The sequence below is a fragment of the Eulemur rufifrons genome, chromosome 7, assembly GCF_041146395.1.
Source record: "Eulemur rufifrons isolate Redbay chromosome 7, OSU_ERuf_1, whole genome shotgun sequence".
NCBI lineage: Eukaryota > Metazoa > Chordata > Mammalia > Primates > Lemuridae > Eulemur > Eulemur rufifrons.
Window position 1 is genome coordinate 117,143,388 of NC_090989.1, and position 13,457 is coordinate 117,156,844.

General features: G+C 39.2%; 1 non-coding gene across 1 annotated transcript; it reads left to right on the forward strand.

Moving 5' to 3' along the window:
* The first annotated feature begins 12,367 nt into the window (after positions 1 to 12,367).
* LOC138388733 (U6 spliceosomal RNA) lies at positions 12,368 to 12,474 on the forward strand. The gene has a single exon (XR_011234225.1). It is a non-coding gene; the product is annotated as a U6 spliceosomal RNA (small nuclear RNA).
* The last annotated feature ends 983 nt before the right edge of the window (positions 12,475 to 13,457 follow it).

The following is a 13,457-nucleotide window of genomic DNA, read 5'->3' on the forward strand; positions in this document are numbered from 1 at the left end:
ACCACGCTCCAGGCATGACGCTGAAGTCCCCTCAGTTAGATGCTGCCCAGTGAAGAGATTTAGAAAGAGAACTCTGTGAAGAAGGTGGATTATGCAGATTTGATCCTTTGGAAATGGTGGCAGCAGAGGGATTGGCTTTGGAATGGCAGCGGTGGTGGAGCTTCTGGTTCCGGTGTCCAGTTTCATGGGCACTATCTACGCTGGCCGAGGACAGTAAGTAGTGCTGAGAGTAGAGTGTGCATGGCTTTGTGATGCATAGCTTCCAAGCTCGATTCTAGAGATTGTGGGATACCTATTCCTTTTCCACTTAGACTAGAGTAGGTTCTGTTTGTAATGAAGTACACTGACTGCCACACCATTCGGTGGGTATCTGCCCATCTCATAACCCTCCCCTGTTCTCTGAGACCAGCCGCTTATACAGGTGCTGGAGGAGGAGACTGAGCTGCTGCACAGCTGTGCTTCCCAGCCCAGCCGCAGCCATAGCTGATTGGACCAGGGGTAGATGGACACCTGACTCATCAGGGCCAATCTGATCTCTCCTGGGAACCGGAACTGGGATTCAGAGATGCTGGTCAGTCTCTGCCGTTGCTGGAATTGAGAAACCATAGCCTGGGACGGGGACAGTGAGAGGAGCGTTTTTGTGTCCTCTGTATGGAAAGGCAGAGAAAGCTTTTCTGCAGAGAGAAAAATGAATCAAATGGGCAGAGAGAGCCTAGGAAGTCAGCTGCTATGTTCCTGGTGGCTTTTCAGATCTTGGACATGACAATCCTTTGTCAGACCAAGTAACACTTCCCAAGAGTTATTCCTGTAACCTCATATCACATTTCTCTTTCAGGCTTAAGCCAGTAGGGTTTTGTTACTTTAAAAAGTAATCTTTTCTAAAATAGTCACTCATTTGGTAATTAATCCTGTGTCTCTTGAAATTTTTCTTAGGTGGTTGTCTTGTATTGCTATTGTTTTCTATAATGTTTATATAAATATAACATCATATATAATATATGTATATACTTTTTTATTTTATACATATAATAGATGTTTTATACACAGTCAAGTGGGTTGTGTGTGCATACCACACTTACCATACCTCCACAATACATACCCACTCATTTTCCTGAAGTAATTATATCAATTTTTTTTTAATTACCACAAACACATGATAACTTGTAAACATGGTTACCTCTAAAGAGTGACATTTAGAGGGCTAGAAAAAAAGCAGGGCGCGTGAATTTACTTTTCACCTTATATCATGTTATATCATTTAAGTCATTTAAAATGAGAATATATTCCTTTTATAATTAAGAAAAGTTAACTCCTCATAAATTAATGGGCCAGGGCAATGATCATGAATGGCTGTTAGTGTCACAAAATAGAGAATCAACCTAATGGTGTCTGTGCCTCCTATACAATGCCACCTGTGAGGTGTCCTGCCAAGAGATCAACTCTGAGGCTCATCCAGTCTCTAGATCCAGCTACAAATTTACAGAAAATGCAGGGACAGAGGGACATGTTAAAGGACATTATGGGGATGCAATCAGTAAAATGTTGACTGAGAACCCCTACAAGACAAGCAAAACAATATTGTTCTTCAAAAAATAAATTGCAAGGAACAGAAAAGGCACTGAGAGGGAACCTACTCCCTTAAGCGAGACTCAGGAGACATATCAACTATTTGTACTGTATGGCTCTTATTTAAATCCCAATTCAAACAAGTGGACAGTAAAAACAAAATAAACTAAAACAAACAAAAATATGAGATAATTAGGGAAATTTGTTAAATGACCAATATTTTATATTACTGGAAATACTGTACTATCAAATTTTTAGTGTGATATTGACATTATGGTCATGTATTTTAGGAATTCTTATCTTTTAGAGATACAGTCTAAAATATTTATGGATAAAAAGATATGATGTCTGGGATTTGTTTCAATATAATTGGGGAGGAAAGAAGTAGCAGGAATGGAGACAAAATAAGACCAGCCATGAGTTGATAAATGTTGAAGCTGAGTGATGGGTATATGGAATTCATTCAACTATCCTGTCCACTTGTGTAGATGTTTGAAATATTCGATGATAAAGACTTTTTAAGCTAGTTAAAATAAATAAAATTTAAAATAAATAAATGAGCCTGCACAAAATCAAACTCCATCTGCCTTCACTACGAATACCCTTGCAGGGCTGGCCAGCAGGGTCAGCCAGGCACTTTCTATTGTGGATCAAAGCACAGAAAGTGCCACTTCTCCTGTGAGGGAGATGGAAGGTGAAGCTACTTGGATGTGGAGGCTGAGAAGCTCTAGTGCACTCTAGTCGTCTGTTCTCCCTCAGTTCATAGATGCTCTGGTCTCCAGGGCTGCATTGGGAACCGTGGAGCCAGCATCATGGCTACCATGCATCTCCACTCCATCCCAGCCAGCTTGCTCTACCACCCACCTGCAGCCAGCTTGCTCTGGCATAAACCATCAACATGGACCTCTGTAGACAAGGGGATGTTGGAAAGAGTGTGGAGATGATGGATCATCCAGAGCCAAGTCAAGGTTCAGGTACTCTGGGAGAATGAGAGTGGACTCAGCGGCATGGTGCTCCAGTAGTCCAGCAGCAGCAGTGAGGGCCATAGCAAGGCAGCAGGATGGAGAGGAGGGAGCAGCTGCAAACAGCAATGCTAAGGGAGAATGCAAAGGACTTATCAAATGATCAAATATGGAGAAAGAGGAAAGGAGAAGAATCCAGAAAAAATTTTCTCATCAAACACCAGCCAGTGTATATCCTTTATCTCCTTCAATCTTCACCATCAGTACAGGGACCACTGCCAATTTGCTTGTCACACATGTGTTCCCCTTCTGGTATTAACACTCAGTCCACAAAGTTCAGATAGGATCGACCTCCTTTGCCTCCAGCCATTTCCACACAGCACACAGCACAGATCTGGCCAATCCAACTCAAGGTCCCTGGACTGGGACAAGTACGTAATCTGGGGTTTTTAGTTTAACTACTGGGGAAGAGATATTCTTTACCATTTGGGAATACCAAAGGGGTAGAGTGTCAGCCTGGAGCTGCTGAGAGCCATCACATGGATGGAGCCTTGCTGAAAGGATGCCTCCACGAAGGAAAGCAGAGGTAAGAGATGAAGAGGTGCTTCATCATTTGAGCATCAGGATCCAGCCCTTCCTGAAGCCACCCTAACCCTGGACCTTTTACTTGTGAGCCAATTTGATTCTTTGTTTTTCCTTAACTAGCATGAGTTGGGGTTCTATTACTTGCAACTAAAATAGTCCTAATGTAACAATATTGTGAGATAAGTATTATCCTCAACCTCCTGATAAATTGAATCTCCGAGAAGTTAGTGAAATTGCTTAAATTTATGCACTTACATATGTCAAAATAGAGTATTCTTTCTTCCTAACCCCTTTCTTTCTTACCTCACCCATCTTTTATTGCAAGAGGTTCTTTGGAATACTGAATAAGAAGAGATTTTTGAGAGCACTGAGTTTATACAACAAGATGCAGGCTCAGTATTAACCAGAGAAAGAGTTTTCTTATAGACACTTATGTTTTAAAATTGGAAGGAACTAACGCCGGGCGCGGTGGCTCACGCCTGTAATCCTAGCACTCTGGGAGGCCGAGGCGGGTGGATTGTTTGAGCTCAGGAGTTCGAGACCAGCATGAGCAAGAGCGAGACCCCATCTCTACTAAAAATAGAAAGAAATTATCTGGCCAACTAAAATATGTATATATATATTTATGAAAAAAATTAGCCAGGCATGGTGGCGCATGCCTGTAGTCCCAGCTACTCGGGAGGCTGAGGCAGTAGGATAATTTAAGCCCAGGAGTTTAAGGTTGCTGTGAGCTAGGCTGACGCCACGGCACTCACTCTAACCCGGGCAACAAAGCGAGACTCTGTCTCAAAAAAATAAAAAAATAAAATAAAATAAAATAAAATTGGAAGGAACTAAATCCCCCTCCAGTCATGCCAAAGGTTTCTAGGATTAAATCTGACACCCACCACACCCACTGCCACACACAAACTCACCACCCTGATGTAGATCCTAGACCCCAGGGGTGGGCAATAGGAGGCAAGGGGAGCAGAGTAGTAATAAGACCAAGTAGGTGAAGCCAGTGGAGACCTAGTGGAGAAGGGAGTTGGGGTGGTTTTAAAAATACTTTGGCAAATTCTTTGACGCACCTTACTTCAAAAGGTGGAAACTAATTCCCCTTCTCTTGAATGCGGACTGGTGGCCAAAGTGATGGCATGTGACTTCCAAGAGTAGGTCATAAAAGGATACAGCTTCCCCCCTGCTCTCTCTCCTGGACCACTTGATCTGAGGGAAGCCAGCCACTAGGCCAATGAGGACACCTGAGCAGCCCTCAGGAGAGGCCCATGTGGAGAGCAACTGACGCTTCTCACCAACAGCCTGTGAGCCACCTTTAAAGAAGATTCTCTAGCCCAGCTAAGCTACTCTCAAATTCTTGACCCATAGAACTGTGAGATAGTAAATGTTTGTGTGTTTCAAGCTACCATGTTTAGGGGTAATTTATTCCACAGAAATGGGTAACTAATACAGGCAGTCTCAGATACACAATCAGGGTGGCCTCCGTGTGGACTGACAGTGTCTTGATGGGAACCAGTAAAGACCACTGTGCCCAGTCCTCTGGACCCCATGTGTCTGGCATATCCGCGGATGGCAAGACGTCCTTTCCACTCCATAGGGATTTACAGGCAGAACCAAGAGGCAGCAGCATTGGAAATGGCACCTGGGTCTTAATGATGCCAGAGACTATACCCTTCCCATGAGGCCACATTTCACAGCCTGGATGCCAAAAAGCCAGAAAAATGGGACATTGTAGCAGAGGTGGGGGGGAAGCGCTAACAAACCTCAGCTTGTTCTGAATCCTAGAGAAGCCAAGAATTAGAGAATACAATAAAATGGTGGTTCTCTTAGAAATTTAATTACTTAAAACCCAGTGGAGATGTGATTAAAGTAGGGATTGAGATGAGATCATACTGGATTAGGGTGAGCCCTAAATCCAATAAGATTATCCTTATAAAATACAGAAAGAGATACACTCAGAAGGTGGCTATTTAAATATGTAGGCAAAAATTAGAGTGACATGTTCACAAGACAAAGAATGCCAGGGATTGCTGGCAGCCACTAAAAACTAGGACACAGGCACTGAACAGACCCTCCCTCAGAACCTCCAGAAGGAACCAACCTGCCTTCACCTGGATTTTTTAACTTCTGGACTCTTGAACTGAAAGAATAAATTTCTGTTGTTTTAAACCAAAATACAAAAAGCATCGAGACAAACAAGAACAGCAGCAACAGGGAAAAAAACCCAATGAAATAAAATAAACAGATGGGAGCAATGTCAGATAATTTCAAAATGGCCTTAAGGGATTGAGATGTCCCCCTGGTGTCTTTCGTTCCTCCGTAAATGTGTATTGGTCGCCTGCTCATCGCTGGGGCCATGGCTGGGCCATTCACCGAGGAAATGTTACATCAAGGCCAGGGGCCAAATGATTACCCCAGACAGTGCTCCAGGAGCTCACTGGCATATAGAGAGCATCGTGGGATGCAGCAGTCTAGAAAGACCCCTCAAAAGTCGGCTGGATATTTGTAAAGGTAAGGGGGGAAATTTCTAGCAAGCGCAGACATGCAGCCCCAGGTGGAGTACATTGGGCTGGTCCTCTGTGTGGGGAGATTATCAGAGGGAAGAAATATCTTCAGACTTTTTGCTTCTAGAAGAAGAACCTGAAGGGAGCAATGAGCCCTCAAGCAAAGAAATGCTCTTAGATGCTCTGTGACATCTCAGACACCATGACAAGTGGTTGGGGAGAGAGTTTGGGGAATTGCCTGTGCCCACGGTGGCACTTTAACTCCTGTCATATAGCATGTGCCCTCCTCATTTTGGTGTTTAAGGCCCGTAAGTCCCTCCTCTGAAGATCCTGGACACACCCTTTCTGTTTGAGCCAGGATACTAAAATGAATGTGATGGTTTCTGAACTACACTATTTTTCTTCCCATTTTACCCTGAAAAATGCCTCATCCTTCCCTTTCTAGCAAATTCTTATGAACTTCCTCCTCCAGGAAGCCCTCCTTGACCAACACTTTCCTAACTAATTTCACTCAATTTCAATTGGTTTGGTGCTGCTGTAATCTTGGCACAAGGGCGAAGGCAAGCTGCCTGCCAAGGAGCGCCTTCTTATTGACCCATCTGATCGCCACAGGGCCTCCATCAGACTTCCTCCAGCCAGCTAGGACCTGGTCTCATGCTGTTCTCCTCTCCCTCCCCACCCCTTCTTGTGCTTTCTGAGTTACTGCATGCTAGACAGCACAATAAGTTAATTAATAGCCTGAACTTCACACACTGTGGTTATCAACCCAACCTTGACCATGCTTTCATTGTGGCCCTTCTATGAAGACTTCCAGACCATGTTAAGAAATCTTCCTGCCACGTAGCTGTAGGTGGGGACCTTTAGCCCACAGAAGAGGTCACCTCTGAGAGGGTCTGTTCTCTAGATGAGGTCGGCATTGCATCACCTAATCTAGGGTATTAAGATAATGCCTAGGGATTTCTTAAGGAAATCTCTGCTATTTTGTACTTTGGGACTCTCACCATTTTATAGCCCCTGATTAATTACCCTCAAGGTTGCTGCAAGCAACCACAGATTTTTCCCCCAAGCCCTACCTATTCTTCAAGACTCAGCTAAAATCCCCACCTAAGCAAGATGCCTTTCGATCACACCTGGGTAACGTCTCCTGACTGACACTGTGTCATTAATAAACTCCATTCTTTTTGTGGTCCATTAACTCTCTTAAAAAAAACTTTTGGATCAAACTGTAAATCAAAACTTAAATGGCAAAATGGTTAGAAATTGATGATAATTTTTAAAACTACATGGGAGAAAATATTGACAAATCACATATTCAGCAAAGGACTCATATCCAAAATAAATGAAAACTCTCTAAACTCAACAGTAAGAAAACAAATCCAATTAGAAAATGGGCAAAAAACTTCAGCAAACACTTCACCAATGCAGATAATAAGATAGCAAATAAACACACTGAAAGATGTTCAACATCATTAGACATTAAGAAAATGCAAATTAAAACCACAATGATATACTGTCAAATACTTGTTACAATGGCTAAAATTTAAAATACTGATAATACTAAATGCTAGCAAAGATGCAGAAGTACTGGATCACTCGTGTATTGCTGATGGGAATACAAAATGGTAGGGAAACTCTGGAAATGAGCCTGTCAGTTACTTAAAAAATAAAACATACACTTACCATACAATCCATCAATCACACTCTCAGGTATTTTTCCCAGAGAAATGAAACCTTATGTTCACACAAAAACCTGTGCATGAATGTTGATAGCCATCTTATTTGTAATAGCCAAAAAATAAACACAATTCCAAAGGTCCTTTAGCAGGCGAGAGGTTAAAAAACTGGTACACCCATGCAATGTATGAATGCAATACAAAAGGAACAAATTGTTGATACTTACAATTTGAATGGATCTTAGGGCATAATGCAGAGTGAAAAAAGCCAATCTCAAAAGTTACATAATGTATGATTCCATTTATATGACACTATCTAAATAACAAAATTATAGAGATGGAGAATGAACACAGCAGTGTGTGCCAGGGGCTGGGAAAGAGGTGGAAGGAGGTGGTCTAAGGGGCAGCTGGGGGCAGCATGAGAAAGCTCCTTTGTGGGGACAGGGCTGTTCTGTGTCAAGACTGTGCTGATGGTTATACAAGTCTACACATGCGACTAAATATCATAAAATTGTACACAAGATATGCAAAAATGAAAACATGAAAAAACCTCCAAAATCTGAGTGAAATCTATAGTCTAGTTAATTGTATTAATTGTACCAATTTCCTGGTTTTGATCATGTTCTCTCATTATATAAGGGGAGCTGGATGGTGGGTACAGGGGACCTTTCTGGACTATTTTTGCAATTCCTGTGAGTCTATAACTATTTCAAAACAAAAGGCTTTTAAAATAAGGCTACATATAAAGTCTTAAGGAATATAGTTCAAACAGGGCTCAGAGGAAATATTCATGCCCTTAAATACTTAATATTGCTCAACAAAGAAAGTATGGACATAATGAAATTAAAAATTTAAAAGTTAGAAAAAGAATAACAAAATAAGCATAAGGATAATAGGAAGAAGAAATTGCTAAGGCAAAAAGCAGAAATTAATGACATTGAAAATAGAAAAATAGAGCAAACCAAGGGGTTAGATCTTTAAAAATAGAGAACCACTAGCTAACCAAATTAAGAAAAAGTAAATTATAAATAAACAAAATTAAAGATAGAGTGGGGAAATAGCCACAGATACTATTTCTTCAAGAAATGGAAGATTTTCAAGTAAAATAAAAAAGACCAGGCCAGACATGGTGTCTCATGCCTGTAATCATAGCACTTTGGGAGGCCAAGGCAGGAGGATCACTTGAGCCCAGGACTTTGAGGTTGCAGTGAGCTATGATTATACCATTGTATCCCAGCCTGAGCAAGAGAGTGAGACCCTATCTCAAGTATCACAAGAATGGAAAAACAAGCACCACGTGTACTCACCATCAAATTGGTATTAACTGATCAATACTTAAGTGCACATATAGTAGTAACATTCATCAGGTGTCGGGCAGGAGGGAGGGGGAAGGAAGGGATGGGTGTATTCACACCTAATGGATGTGGTGTGCACCGTCTGGGGGATGGACACACTTGAAGCTCTGACTCGGGTGTGACAAAGGCAATATATGTAACCTAAACATTTGTACCCCCATAATATGCTGAAATTAAAAAAATAAAATAAAATAAGACCAAAACTGATCCCAGAATAGACAAAAAATCTAAAGAGACCAAATACCTTAGATGAAATTGAGAAAGTTGTCAAAGAACTACCCTTTTTCACAAAAGCACTAGGCCCAGACGGTTTCATAGGCAAATTGTTATTAAATTTTTAAGGAATAAATAATACCATTGCATTTTTTTCTTTCAAGGTTTCCTCTTTTTTTTTTTTTTTTTTTGGTGTGAATAACTTCATTTCTTTTTTTCTTTGTTTTCTCATTCCCTCCTTCTCCATAAGGAACCATATAAATAGGTTTAGTGTCAACATATTTTTACAAGATATGCATTGTTTTGTGGTACTATACCTTTAATCTATGTAAATGGAATTGTATTATATAGTTCACTGTGTTTCTTACTTTTTTAATTTTTTGCTCCATTCATGGGTTGGGTTCTTCATGTTGCCCTGTATACATTTAATAAATTGCTTCTAATTGCTTCATAATATTCTATGACGTACATCCATCACATTTCACCTCTCCGCCTTCCCAGTAATGGATACACAGGTTTCCTACCACGTCCCTATCCAATCCCCTCAAGGATCTATGTGAGAATTGCCTCAGGATGTACACTCAGGAACAGAAATGGAAAAACGCAGGCAATGTGTAGACTTTATGTGTTTCACTGCGTAGGGCCAGATTGTGCTCAAGAATGGCTGCATCATCTACACGTCCTCAAGCTGCCATATGCCTGTGTCCCCTAATTCCCACCACAGTTGGCTTTCTACCTTTGACTGGTTGAATGGCTGTAAAGTGATAGATACCACATTATTGTCTAATTCATACTTCTCTGAGTCCTGATGAGTTTGCATAACATTTTATTTCTTTGTTATTATATAATTTTGAGTTTTCTTTTCTGCGCTAGTACGAGTGCTAGTATGTGTCCTTTGCCCATTTTAAAAATTAGGATTATTATCTCTTTTTCATTGATTTGCAGGGATTTATTGCATATTCTAGATATTATTCACTTGATTTTAGATATTGCAACTGTCTTCTCCCATTCTGTTATAAATTAATCTTTCAATGATATCCTTTGTTGAACAGAAATCCTTAATTCGGGGAGAGAAATGTTAGAAATTTATTTTTTTAAATGTTAGAAATTTCTCTATTATTTTCCAAAACCTTTAATTTATATGTAATAAATGTAATGATTTTTTTGCCTTATGCTTTGAGCTTCTGAAGTTTTGTTTAAGAAGTCTTCCTTTCTTAGGTCCAAAAATGTCTCCCATAATTTCATCCAAAATTATATATTTTTACCATTAACATTTAGATCTTTAGTTTACCTAGACTACACCTTTGTAAGGGGTGTTCAGGAGATATGTTGCTTTATTCTTCTCTGTATAATGAACTAGTTTGCTCATTCTCCATCCTTTTCCCATTGATTTGTGGTGCCACTTCCATTGTACATTCACTTCCCATATACACAGGGGTCTGTCTCTGAGCTCTCTGTTCTGCTCCATTGGTCTGTTTGTCTGAACTTGTGTTAATATCACTGTGTATTTATTACTTTGGCTTTGTAGTGTATCTTAATATCTGGCAAGACAAATCCCCATCTGTCACTCTTCTTTATAAAAACTTAGCTATTCATGGACTTTTATCCTTCTACATAAATTTTAGAGTAATTTTATCATATTCAAAAAAATCTGCCTGGCATTTTATTTGGGAGTATATTGAACTTATAGGTGAATTTATGGGGAATAGAAATCTTTACAATGTTAAATTACCCAATCCAAGAGCATGGAATGTCTCCCCTTTTATTTAATCATCTTCTGTGTCCTTTAACGAGTTTTAGGATTTCTCCTTAGAGATCTTGTGTGCTTTTGCTTCTGTTAATTCCTGGGTTCTTTGTAGATTTCTTGCCCTTGTGAACAATTTCTTCTTTTTTTATTATATTTTTTTCAGTAAGTTATGGTTGGCAATGCTATTGCTTTTTGTATATTGCTCTTATATCTGGCAAACTCTTATCAGTTCTAACAGATTGGGTGTTTTTTCTGATTTTTCCCAGGTAAATGATTTTATAATCTCAAATAAGGACAGTTTTAAGTCTTCACTTCCAACCATTATACCTCTTCTATAAAATAATCTAGAACAAAGAGAAAAAGAAGAAAAGCTTCCAAATTCATTTTACAAACCAGTGCAATATTTATACCCAAATCAGACAAGATATTCTAAATAAATAAAAAGATGTGTTAACCTTATTTATAAATATGCATGTAAATATTCTAAATAAATATAGTCAAATATAATCAGGAAGCACATTAAGAAATATACCACAAACAATGATGTTAATTCCTAGAATATAAGGAAGAGTCAATATGATTTCTTATATTAATATGTCAAAGGAGAATGTCATATGATGCTGAACATCCACTACTGATACTAACTTAAAAATAAACGCTTAATAAAATAGATGTGAATGGCTGACTTCTTAACAAGATATATTAGACTAAAAACTAATCAGTCTTATTGGCAAAACATTAAAAGCATTTTCACTAAAATCAAGAATAAAAAAGATGTCCACTATCATCACTTTTATTTAATATTTTTCTGGAAGGATTAGCCATTGCAGTTAGACAATTGAAAGCAATAAAGTATAAAAATTGGAAATAAGGAGGCAAGACTATCATTATCTATAGATGATACAAATCTATACATGGATAGTAGTCTCAGGAGGCCACCTGTTTCTCAACTAAAAAGAGTTCTAGAAATCCTGGCTCCATCCACTGAGATGATCTGAAAGTTGCCTAAGTGATTCCAGTTCAGATACCTCTACCTAAGAGTCAGTTCTTGGAAAGGTCAGTATTTGAATTATCTTTTTCCAGAAAGCTCTGAGCCTGTCTTTCTTTGTTGAAGACACAAACTCTGGCCTATAGCTAATAGGAGAGACTTCAGCAACCATTAGAGTAAAACAAAAACTACTTATAAATGACAGACCTGTGGTTATTTTATTAATGAAAATTTCTCAATGTAAAAGGACTGATGAGAATCCATAATAAGAATAATGCAAGAATAACACAAGGAACGTTTGTTGATTGGTGGCATGCAAAACAAAGATGATAAACCCATTCACCAAAAGAAGTTAAACAAATATCTCCTAGGGTAACAATTCAGTCTACTTTCTAAGAAGTCAGTGAATGTCTACTTTATAAAACTATATGAATATATTTTCATAGAGAAAAAAACTCTTAAGATACAAAATATCTAATAATCCTTAGCTATAGCATTATGTTAATATAATCTATCAAGAATGTGAAGTAAAGAGATTCAGTAAGTCCGGAGTAAGGCTTAGACATCTCTATTTCTACAAAACTTCGTGAGTAGGTCTGATATTCATTGAAAACCACTGACCTAAAAATTACTTGATTCAAGCTTTTTTAAAAAAGAAAAAAGGCTGTTGGCCAATCAATATCTTAAAGAACAGTTGAAATATATATTTGCTCAATACCATCAGGTAAAACACTAAGATTCAGATAAATACAGGAAAATTCAACAGAACTGTTTTATAAGGTGCTCACTTTGGCAGCACATATACTAAAATTGGAACGATACAGAGAAGATTAGCATGGCCCCTGAGCAAGGATGACACACAAATTTGTGAAGTGTTCCATATTTTTAAATTCATAACTAATGGGTGTGGAGGGCACTGTCTGGGGGATTGGCACACTTGTAGCTCTGGCTTGGGCCATGCAGAGGCAATATATGTAACCACAATGTTTGTACCCCCGTAATATTCTGAAATTTAAAAATAATTAATTAATTAATTTTAAAAAAGAAATACCCAGACAAAAAGCAAGCTCTAGTCTTTGGACTCAGTGGATGTACGATAAGATGTCCTGAGAACCCCGCCCCTCTCTGGAAGGCAATGCCAGAGCAAGATTGAGATTGTGCAGCTCAGCAAGCCTCCACCCAAGGGGTGAGGTGGTAGCTCTCCCTTCTTGTGGGCACCTCCGATCTCTACAAGTGATTCTCCTAGAGCCTTCTCTTCATTAGTTGGTACTAGGTGACGTGGTGGCTGTAGGTAGGTATCCATTAAAATTTGTGCTCCCCTACCCCTTCCCATGTCTCTCAGAAAGAGTCTTCCAACCAGGGATTACAATTCCCAGCCCTCTTTGCCTCTTGTGTGCCCATGTGACTGGTTCTCAAGGGTGAATTGTGAGCAGACGTCATATGGGGTACTTCCAGGTCAAAGCATTTAAGAAGCAGATGTGTCCACTCCAGGCACTCTTTCCATTTCCAGTGGCTGATTGCAGATGATGAGGTCCCAGGAAATGATGGCGAAACCACAGGAGGAAGAAAGCCAGGATCCCTGAATCGCTGACAGAGGAAAGCTCTTGGCTAAACAGGAACATCTGCTTTGAACTGTTATGTGAGAAATAAACTATTGTGCTTGAGCCATTAAAGAAAAAAAAAAAAGAACTACTTTGTAAGACTTTTGATCAGTGTTTTCCTTAAAATTAAAACATAGAGAAATCAAAACATTGACAAATACCTCATAAGGCATAAAGTTTCTGAAATGTTTATATTAATAGCATCTTACCTATATAAATTTAACCTATGAATGACTGAATATCTCTCCTGATTTCACAACTTTTCCCCT